At 39.5% G+C, this 11,709-nt stretch overlaps 1 pseudogene; it reads left to right on the top strand.

The window, feature by feature from the left end:
* Positions 1-9,114: 9,114 nt before the first annotated feature.
* LOC134761892 (large ribosomal subunit protein uL23-like) lies at positions 9,115-9,630 on the top strand (annotated as a pseudogene).
* The last annotated feature ends 2,079 nt before the right edge of the window (positions 9,631-11,709 follow it).

Below are 11,709 nucleotides of genomic sequence, written 5' to 3'. Positions count from 1 at the left end.
TCAAAGTATTTGTAATTTTCGTATTTGTATTAATATAAGGGAGAAATGTTTAAATCTGTCTATGCCATATGTGCCTCTGTCTTATTGCCCAATTAATTGTAGCCTCAGGCTAAACTTTGGTTTCTGTCTTTAATTTTTGTCAGAAGAAATATAACTGATCTCAAAACATCTGCTTTTATGTAGGGACTCGTGCTTCCATCTCCATTCCTCTCTCTTTTCTTGCAGTCTGGGTGGAAGCTCTTTAATATGAACGTTTCAACCACCTTCATTCTACCACGTCCACTATGAGCACATTCAAACTCATCCAGCCGAGGCTGTCATCTTGGGCCAGGGATTTTTTAGGAATCTATTTTTCTGTGATGCGGCTGGCACCCCTTTGACTCACTGTATCACCCCAGGGTTCTTTTCATTTTAGAAGCCCAAGAGGGCAGAAAATGAAGTAGGTGAGCAATTAAACACTCTGAGTCAGGAGCATCTCCACTTGTGTTAAGCAATGTTGTAGAACATCGTATCTAGTAAGCTCCTAGCAGGTGAGCCATGTGGCTGCTGAGCACACATGCCTGCTTGCTGCTGTGAGCTCAGACACCATCATCATTAGTCTTTTCCACCTCTGGAGGGAATTGTAAGGGACACTTAATAACCTGTAAATCACAGAGAGTTAAAGGTGCTTCCCCAAAACACTGATGACAGAATGAAAGGTGAGGAGTGTTAGCCACAGGTCAAAAGTGCAGGAAAGTCTCTCAGTGTGGGTTGTTGAAGAAATGCAGGTCTTTTTCTTTTGGAAGTCTCCCTAGAATGGGGTCAAGGACCCTGCCCATTCTAGGATGAAAAATTGGGATATTAGACACCCTCAGATATTTATCCCAAGCTTTCATTTTGGGCTCTTAATTAGTTTGTTCATCCATCACAATCTCAAATGCTAAGCAGGGTATTTGAATCTCTCCACAGTCCAAATCAGCACCGTCCTTTAAAGTTGAGTTTCTTATTATTCTCACCTGATACACCTTATTTATCCCACACCCACCCCAATAACATATCGTGCCCACTGTTATCTTTGAGACAACACTTGAATTTTACTCAGCCTGGAGCGCTGTTCACACGTCTTGTCCAGATCCAGTTCGGACTCATTCTTCAGCCGTGCATCAGTCAATGGGGGTTAGGTTAAACTGTGGTGACAAACAACCTCCAAATTTCAGTGGCTCAAAAATCTTTTTCCTCATTTATTTACATCTCATCATGGGTCAGGTGAGAGGTAGCTGTGTGCTGTGTCATCCTAACACAGGAATCCATACGGAAGGAGGGACCATCAATAAGGTCCCCATTGCTATAGAAAAGAGAAAAAAGCATGCAAAATAGAACTCTGTTTCTTGGAGATTTCTCCTGAAAAAGTCACATTATTTCTTCTCACCTCCATTGGCAAAAAAAAAAAAAAAAAAAAGTCGTGTGTCCATGGGAAAATTTAAGTAGGTGGGATGGAACAGTCAGAATGCATTCATAAGAAATGAACTGAAAATATTTGGAGAACAGCACCAATGACTATCATGAATGCCAACATGCATCCCTAACAACCCAGTGCTGTTACCCTCCACACTTTTTATGTCTTTCAAAGTATTAGAACTTCATATGTGAAGCCATACCACTCAGAGGGAATGCAAAATACATAATGACATCTCCTTTAGGATGTCCTTAGAGAATTCAAGGAAAAGAAGTTAAATAATTTAAAAGTGCTTTTGGGTACAGCTATTTACCACTAGACGGTAAGATTAGATATAGATTGTAAAGATAATAGGGTTAGGGTTCTCCTTGAAGAGGTCCTTCACATCCCTTGTAAGTTGGATTCCTAGGTATTTTATTCTCTTTGAAGCAATTGTGAATGGGAGTTCACTCATGATTTGGCTCTCTGTTTGTCTGTTATTGATGTATAAGAATGCCTGTGATTTTTGTACATTGATTTTGTATCCTGAGACTTTGCTGAAGTTCCTTATCAGCTTAAGGAGATTTTGGGCTGAGACAATGGGGTTTTCTAGATATACTATCATGTCATCTGCAAACAGGGACAATTTGACTTCCTCTTTTCCTAATTGAATACCCTTGATTTCCTTCTCCTGCCTAATTGCCCTGGCCAGACCACTGCTCAAGGAAATAAAAGAGGATACAAACAAATGGAAGAACATTCCATGCTCATGGGTAGGAAGAATCAATATCGTGAAAATGGCCATCCTTCCCAAGGTAATTTACAGATTCAATGCCATCCCCATCAAGCTACCAATGACTTTCTTCACAGAATTGGAACAAACTACTTTAAAGTTCATATGGAACCAAAAAAGAGCCCGCATCGCCAAGTCAATCCTAAGCCAAAAGAACAAAGCTGGAGGCATCACACTACCTGACTTCAAACTATACTACAAGGCTACAGTAACCAAAACAGCATGGTACTGGTACCAAAACAGAGATATAGATCAATGGAACAGAACAGAGCCGTCAGAAATAATGCCACATATCTACAACTATCTGATCTTTGACAAACCTGACAAAAACAAGAAATGGGGAAAGGAATCCCTATTTAATAAATGGTGCTGGGAAAACTGGTAGCCATATGTAGAAAGCTGAAACTGGATCCCTTCCTTACACCTTATACAAAAATCAATTCAAGATGGATTAAAGACTTAAATGTTAGACCTAAAACCATAAAAACCCTAGAAGAAAACCTAGGCATTACCATTCAGGACATAGGCATGGGCAAGGACTTCATGTCTAAAACACCAAAAGCAATGGCAACAAAAGCCAAAATTGACAAATGGGATCTAATTAAACTAAAGAGCTTCTGCACAGCAAAGGAAACTACCATCAGAGTGAACAGGCAACCTACAAAATGGGAGAAAATTTTCACAACCTACTCATCTGACAAAGGGCTAATATCCAGAATCTACAATGAACTCCAACAAATTTACAAGAAAAAAACAACCCCATCAAAAAGTGGGCGAAGGACATGAACAGACACTTCTCAAAAGAAGACATTTATGCAGCCAAAAAACACATGAAAAAATGCTCACCATCACTGGCCATCAGAGAAATGCAAATCAAAACCACAATGAGATACCATCTCACACCAGTTAGAATGGCAATCATTAAAAAGTCAGGAAACAACAGGTGCTGGAGAGGATGTGGAGAAATAGGAACACTTTTACACTGTTGGTGGGACTGTAAACTAGCTCAACCCTTGTGGAAGTCAGTGTGGCGATTCCTCAGGGATCTAGAACTAGAAATTCCATTCGACCCAGCCATCCCATTACTGGGTATATACCCAAAGGCCTATAAATCATGCTGCTATAAAGACACATGCACACGTATGTTTATTGCAGCATTATTCACAATAGCAAAGACTTGGAACCAACCCAAATGTCCAACAATGATAGACTGGATTAAGAAAATGTGGCACATATACACCATGGAATACTATGCAGCCATAAAAAATGATGAGTTCATGTCCTTTGTAGGGACATGGATGAAACTGGAAATCATCATTCTCAGTAAACTATCGCAAGAACAAAAAACCAAACACCGTATATTCTCACTCATAGGTGGGAATTGAACAATGAGAACACATGGACACAGGAAGGGGAACATCACACTTCGGGGACTGTTGTGGGGTGGGGGGATGGGGGAGGGATAGCATTGGGAGATATACCTAATGCTAGATGACGAGTTAATGGGTGCAGCGCACCAGCATGGCACATGTATACATATGTAACTTACCTGCACATTGCTCACATGTAACATAAAACCTAAAGTATAATAATAATAATAATAATAATAATAATAATAAATTAAAAAAATAGGGTTAGGGATAGGATTAGGATCTGGGTCAGAGTCAGGGCTGGAAGTATGGTTAGAGGTGGGGTCATGGTCAGGGTCAAGATCAAAGCCAGGGTCAAAGTAAGGGTCAGAATTAGGGACCAGGGTAGGGATCAGGGTTTAGGTTCAGGGTCAAAGTCTTGGGACAGGGTTAGGGTTAGGATTAGAACCAGAGCTTTATTCTCCTCAGGACCCACCCGAGGGTGGGTCACCATGGCTTTGGAGCACCTGGTAGCATGTCCACAGTGAAGACCAGAGTTTCATTGTCCTTCAGACTGACCTGGGGAGACGTGGCTGCAGGCCATTGAGGAAGGTGAGGCAAAAGCTTCCTGTCTGCTCCCCATGTGCTGAGGAGGGAGCTCTGCCATGGGCTTTACTTTCACACATTATATTCCACAAGTCTTTGCTCATCGCTGCTCATCATCATAACGTGCCATAATATATAGTAAGATTGAGGTTTGTTTCTGGGGAGAGATCTTGGTATAGAGAAAGGAGAAATGCTTAGAGCCACCATCAGGACAGTTGGAATGAAAGCTGGGGATAGGCAGAGGCTGGAGGAAACATGTGCACCCACAGTAAACACTTTTATTCATGTTTTAATTACTCATTTTTCTTACAGTGTTAAATTAGTAAAAATAGTATTGAAAAATTAAAAAGTAGGCATATTAAAACTTGCAACACTATTTAAGCTTAGATATATTATTTGTACCTCATCAACATTTTTTATTTTGTTGAGAATGTCTAAGGTTAATTGGCAGCATATTTCTAATAGTAGATAGAATAATGTCTGTTTTATAAACTGCCAGTGACAGTGTGTCAGGCTTTCCATCTCATGATGACCTTGATAGTACTGAGGAGGATTGGTCAGGCATTTTGTAGAATGTCCCCCATTGTCACTTCATGTTCTCAAGGTGAACTGTCAGCTTTGATGTTCACTGGGATCATTTGGCAGAGCTACTGTTTGTCAGATTTCTTCACTGTGAAGTTATTTTTCCTCCTTGTCCATACTGCATGTGTTCTTTTGGAGCAACTCACTATGCAGAACCCACACTTACGGAGTGAGGAGTTGGCTCCACCTTCTTGATGGCTGAGTGTCTACATCAATTATTTGGAATTCTTTTCCAAAGGAGATTTCTATGCAACTCCATTTGCTTATTCACCTATGTATACATATACAAACACCTAGATAATTACTTTGAGCTTTAGTTATTATTCGACACTACAGCATTATGTTGCGCAATTCATTCCTGTGTTGGCCGTCGGTAGCTGTTTTTATTGGCTGTTATTTTTCTTTGATATATTTTAATTTTTTTTAGTAATTACTTTGTGATACTTCAAGGTTATCCTGGCTCCTATATTTACTGTCCCAGTTCTAGTATCAGACATTTCTTCAAAGAGCCTGATGTCTTTCAGAATGGCGGGAAAACTTACATCTGGCTGCTGAATGAGCACATTGTATCTTGTCCCTCATTAGCAATGCTAGGAAGTATATGTATGTATCTAACCTACCTACACACACCTAATTATAAAGTTTTCTATGTAGAACTGTGTGTCTATATTAAACTAAACATAAGTTTACATTGATGTGTCCACCTCTGATCTACTATCACATGAATCATCCTAGACTTCTTGCTTTGCTAATTTGTAACCTCCCACTTCAACACTGAGAAACCTGGTTCCTACCATCTGCGACTTATGTAAGTCATTGTTTTATTCCAGATACAGATACTGTGGTTTTACCATTCTTCACAGTTGCTTCTGTTGGAAAGGACTTTATAAAATGGAATCCAGTGATGAAGTATAGTTCATTTGCCTTCAGCCTACAGATTCTATTCATTTTCAAAGTGACTTAGGTCAACACCATTTTCTCTGCACCTTCAGTGAGTTTTTACCTACATTTGTGTCTTAGTCCATTTTGTGCTTTTGTAACAGAATACCTGAGGCTGGGTAATTTATAAGTAAAAAAGGTTCATTTGGCTCACAGTACTGGTGGCTGGAATGTCTGAGATTGGGCAGTTGCATCTGATGGGGCCTCAGTCTTTTTCACCTCATGGTGGAAAGTGGAAGGGGAGCAAGGGGTGCACCAGAGATCACATAGCAAAAGTGAAAGCAAGAGGGAAGCCAAGGAAGCCAGACTCTTTTTAACTACCTACTCCTGCAGGAATTAATCCATTCCTGTGAGAGCAGAACTCACTCACTCCCATGGGAGTACATTAATCTATTCATGAGGGATCCATCACCATGACCCAAACACATTACACTAGGCCCCACCGCCCCACACTGACACAGTGGGGGTCAAATTTCAACATGAGTTTTTGCGGGGACAAACCACATCCAAACCATAGTAACTTGTAGCATAGTTAAATTCTTTTTCACATAATGTATTCTGTCCTGGGATACTCCACATCCTGAGTAATTTTATTTAATTTGAATAGAGTTTGATTTACCCATTTGGCCATAAAATTCTGTGTATTTTGACAAATGCATTATGGCAGTTATCCCACTATTAAAGTATCATATGGAATGCTTCAAACCCCCACCCCATGGAGCCAATGGCTTCCCATCTGTGTAGTTTGCCTTCTCCAGTGTCTCATTAAATGAGGTCACACTGTGTGTATCCTCCTCAGACTGTCTTCTTCCACTTAGCAATGTGCATGCAAGATTCACTCATGTCTTTGTGTGAGTTGATAGCTTGTTCCTTTCTATGGCTAAATAGTATTCCATTGCATGAATGTACCACAATTTGGTTATGCATTATGGGGAGTAAAACCTTCCTCTTCTGACTTTGTTACAGGGTTGAAGACCTTCAAATTAACTGACAATAGATATATTAGTAGGAGAGACAATACTTGGCTTCTTATTCCACAAGTATCACTGTGGGACAAAATTCATCAGACGGCAGGATCCAGTTTACAAAGAGGTAAAAGTAGCCCCAAAACAAGAAACAAGACTAGAATCTGATAATCCACAATAGCTATAGTTTTCCTTTGAAAAAAATTTCTTTGAGACAGGCTCTGGCTCTGTTGCCCAGGCTGGGGTTCAAAGATGCAATCTCAGCTCACTGCAACCTCTACCTCCTGGGTGCAAGTGATCCTCCCTCCTCAGCTTCCTGATTAGCTGGGACTACAGGCACATGCCATCATGCCCATCTCATTTTTGTATTTTTGGTAGAGATGGGGTTTCACTATGTTGACCAGGCTGGCCTTGAACTCCTGGCCTCCCAAAGTGCTGCAATTATAGGCATGTGCCACCATGCCCTGCTAAGTTATAGTTTTCCATTGAAACATAAAATTTCTCTCTGTAATAACCATCATTTTTTATCATAATCAAAGTAAGACTATTCTTATTTTAAAAATAAGTGTAGTTTTGTTAGATTTTGCTTGATTAGTTATGTAAGTGCAGCAAGAATAGGAGATGACCACATAGGTGCTTTCAAGTTTCTTTGCTGGAAGTTTTCATACAGAATCTTAGATTTGACTTTTAAAAGCCTTATTCAGGCTAAAAGCCAAGCTAAGAACATACTATCAAATTTCAGCTGCAGTCCTTATAGCTTTGTGTGAATTCCTCTCTTCTTGAAGCCTCCAAAATATCCCTAAATTCCTGGGATTATGTCCTGTTATAAGGTTCTTATTGGACTTTTGATAACAACTATATCATCATGAAAATAAGAATATTCAGTAAGAATTTCAAAATTCTGGAGAAATCAGGCAGAGAAAAAAGATAAATGTGTCATTTCTGTTTACAAAAGTATAATCTACTAAATTGTTGTAAGTTACAGTTAGATTAAGAGAAAGAGATTTCTTAAATCCAGAAACTAGAACATTAAAAGAACCAAAAATGCTCCAAAAAGCTATAAAATTGTAATCAATTTTTAACAGTTCATTCAGTGCCATGTAATCAATTCCAGTCTTGTTGGATCTTGGGTTAGCAGTGTCATGAACCCATCAATTTCCCAACCAGACTTCTGGAGACCTTCACTGAGTCAAGTGTATGGTCTTAAAGTTATTTAAGCAATGTCATCAGAACCGTATAACCAGAGTACCTGTCATAGTCTTTTCCGTGAGTCTCAGAGGGAGTCCTGTGTTGGAGACGAACATTCTGACCTGTAGCTGATTGCAGGAGTTTTCAGGAAAGCATCAGAGGGAAATAATATCTAAATGAGAAAGAGTATGAAATGGCTGTGATGAAAGATCTGAAGAGAGTTTATTCTACCGCAACTGACAAGGATATTCAATTTGTTCTGTGGCATACAACATTTATTTATTTATTTAGAGACAGAGTCTTGCTCTGTCGCCCAGGCTGGAGTGCAGTGGCACGATCTCGGCTCACTGCAAGCTCTGTCTCCCGGGTTCACGCCATTCTCCTGCCTCAGCCTCCCGAGTAGCTGGGACTACAGATGCCGCTACCACGCCCAGCTAATTTTTTGTATTTTTAATAGAGACGGGGATTCACTGGGTTAGCCAGGATGGTCTCGATCTCCTGACCTTGTGATCCACCTGCCTCAGCCTCCCAAAGTGCTGGGATTACAGGCGTGAGCCACTGCGCCTGGCACAACATTTAAAATAATAATTGGAATTATGACTCATTACTCTATACTGGCACATAGCATGGATAAGGAGGACATTGACAAATTTCCAGGAATTTTATATAATTTCTGAAAACATAAAATTTTACCCATACAACTATAACACAGGGAAGGTTAGGTATCTCTTTTTATTTGTATCTTATGTATCATTTTCCTTATAAAAAATACAACCTACTTGCAAAACATGCCCTACTTTTCTTGCATGCTTTGCATAGAGTTGTTTCTAGTTATTCTATTATTTGTAGTAGTTTTATTTACATGTATTGATTATAATTTTAATCTTAGTAATCTTTTATTTTCCAGAGAAAACTAGGAAGTAGACAGTTATAAACTGTCATACATTAGGTTAGAAAATGTATGAATATACCATCTCCCAATATCTAGAGGGATGTTTCCTCATAACACAATTCCTCAGTGTGGCAGAAAAAAACATGTTTATTAATGGGCCAAAATATCTTTAGTCTCTCTGTAAAAATAGGAAGCCAAAAGTATATAAACTTGAATTATTTATGTTCAGTAATTAATGTTTTAGTATTGTATCTTATTTATAAATGGTCTAGGTATTTAATGCAAATCTTTTACTTAGCTTAACTTTAAGGTTAAAAATTAGCAAAAGTACTTTGGAAACTACTATTAGGCAGATTTACTGTAAACAAATTATTTTTGAAATAGTGTTTTTCGCTTTTCACAAGATGGCACCGAAAGCGAAGGAAGCTTCTGCTCCTCCTAAAGCCGAAGCCAAAGCTAAGGCTCTAAAGGCCAAGAAGGCAGTGTTGAAAGGTGTCCACAGCCACACGCAAAAAAGAAGATCCACATGTCACTCACATTCAGGCAGCCCAAGACACTGTGACTCCAGAGGCAGCCCAGATATCCTCAGAAGAGCACCCACAGGAGAAATAAGCTTGACCACTATGCTATCATCAAGTTTCCGCTGACCACTGAGTTGGCCATGAGGAAGATAGAAGAAAACAACACGCTTGTGTTCATTGTGGACGTTAAAGCCAACAAGCACCAGATCAAACAGGCTGTGAAGAAGCTCTATGACAGTGATGTGGCCAAGGTCACCACCCTGATTTGTCCTGATAAAGAGAAGAAGGCATATGTTCGACTGGCTCCTGATTATGATGCTTTGGATGTTGCAACAAAATTGGGACCATCTAAACTGAGTCCAGCTGGCTAACTCTAAATATATATGTATCTTTTCACTATAAAAAATGCTTTTCATAAGAATGACAACTTAATTAGAATCAAATTTATAAGCTTGAAGATTTTATGTTTCTAGTAAGTATAATATTAGCTTATTACTAATATTACAACCTGCCAATTGGCAGGTTGTCAACTGGCAGGTTGACAGCCATAAATGGGGTACCAACATATCTACTGATTGGATTACAAGTTCTCAGGCATCCAAAATGATTAACAGAATGACAATTTCTAGGGCTTCTGTGGGAGAGTATGGAAAGATCTTTTTGAACCTTTTAATGCTGTCAACGGAAGAATGATGAGGTTTATACATTTGGAAAGGAGACATTTCTTCATTTTTATGTTTATTTTTATTTTTTTTGAGACAGAGTTTCACTCTTGCTGCCCAGGCTGGAGTGCAATGGCATGATGTTGGTTCACTGCAACCTCCACCTCCTGGGTTCAAGCGATTTTCCTGCCTCAGCCTCCTGATTAGCTGGGATTACAGATGCCCACCACCACGTCTGGCTAATTTTTTTTGTATTTTTAGTAGAGACAGGGTTTCATCATGTTGGCCAGGCTGGTCTGAAACTCCTGACCTCAGGTGATCCACCCGCCTTGGCCTCCCAAAGTGCTGGGTTTACAGGCATGAGCCACCACACCCAATGAGAGATTTATTTCCTATAAAGGGTTGCAGCCTGCAGGGTTGTCCTTCTGACAGGCTGGGAAGCATAGCCTCCAGCCAGAAGCCAGAAACAGATGCTTCAAGGAGGAGGGAAAGGAAACAGTAATTTATGCTGAGTGGAATGGCCAAATACATTTATTTAATAAGCTCTAGGAGGAGTCATGAATATTATGGAAGGAGAAATGCATGCATGCACAATTGAGTTTCTTGCTCCTTCATGGGTCCCATGTACAAAAAATGGCAGTGTTAGCATGATCCCAGGGTGGAGTTTTCAGCCATCTGACATTAAAAGGTGAAGCAGAGGACACGAAAACTCGCTCTGTGCATCCTCTATATGCTGGCCAGAACCTCTCTGTCATGGGTGGACTCTTATCAGGCAAGAAAGGAGAGGTTGATATCAGTGGTGGAGCCTTTGAAGGGGCTGGTTTCTGTTAAATCCTTAGGGAAGAAAGCCTCATCATGGTTAGCAAAGGAGGGGGTATAACGATGTGTATCTGACCCCCATCTTCCCATCCTAGCAAAGCTGAGAACTCAGTTTTGAAAGTTACTCTGGGGTCCCCTCGACCAAGAGTGGGTATGTTCAGTCAGGTGGGAGCTTAGGATTTCATTTTCATTTATCGTTGCTAATGGGAAAGAGTACGCTGTCTCCATGGCAGCTGAATTTGCAAGAAACTCCTTCAATGGGGTTAATGGCAGTTGTATTTTTCTGGGAGCTCTGCTTTAATTGGATAAAGTAAGTTCTGGTAAGATTTCTTCCTTTATCTTCAGTATCTCAAGCGTTTTCATTTAAATAATCTTTATAACAACTTTTGATGTCTGAGTGGATTCCCACACAGTCATCTATTGTAAGACTTTCTGATTCCTTTTTTGTCCTTTGGTCATTATGAATAGGGCTTCTGTAAATAATTGCATGGTAGCTTTTGTTTGGAAATAACATCAAAGTAGTTGTCAAAATACTTAGGAATGTGATTTTTGGATTGTAAGGTGAAAAGAGTTCTTGTTTTTCCTCCAGCAATTTGTCATTTTTTAAAGAGTTTAGCAGTTCTAAGAGATATAGAGCAGCTGTGCTATCTCATTGTGGTGTTCCGTTCTCTAGTATGTTGAGCATCTTTTTGTATGTTTACTTGCCATCTGTAGATCTTCTTTGGTGAGGTGTCTGTTCAGATCTGTGGGCATTTTTAATTGGGCTGTTTAACTTATTGTTTAGTTTTAACAATTTTTTCTATATTTTGAATACAAATTCTCAGATCTGTATTTTGCAAATATTTTCTTCAATATGTGGTTTGTCTTTTTGTTCTCTTAACAAGGTCTCTTCCAGAGTATAAACTTTAAATATTAAGAAATCCACATTGTCATTTCTTCTGTGTATATCAACCTTTTGTGTCATTTGTTAAAATTCATT

This window comes from Pongo abelii, chromosome 7 (genome assembly GCF_028885655.2).
Source record: "Pongo abelii isolate AG06213 chromosome 7, NHGRI_mPonAbe1-v2.0_pri, whole genome shotgun sequence".
NCBI classification, from domain to species: Eukaryota; Metazoa; Chordata; class Mammalia; order Primates; family Hominidae; genus Pongo; species Pongo abelii.
The sequence above is the reverse complement of the archived record's forward strand: the minus strand, read 5'-3'. Positions and strand labels throughout refer to the sequence as shown.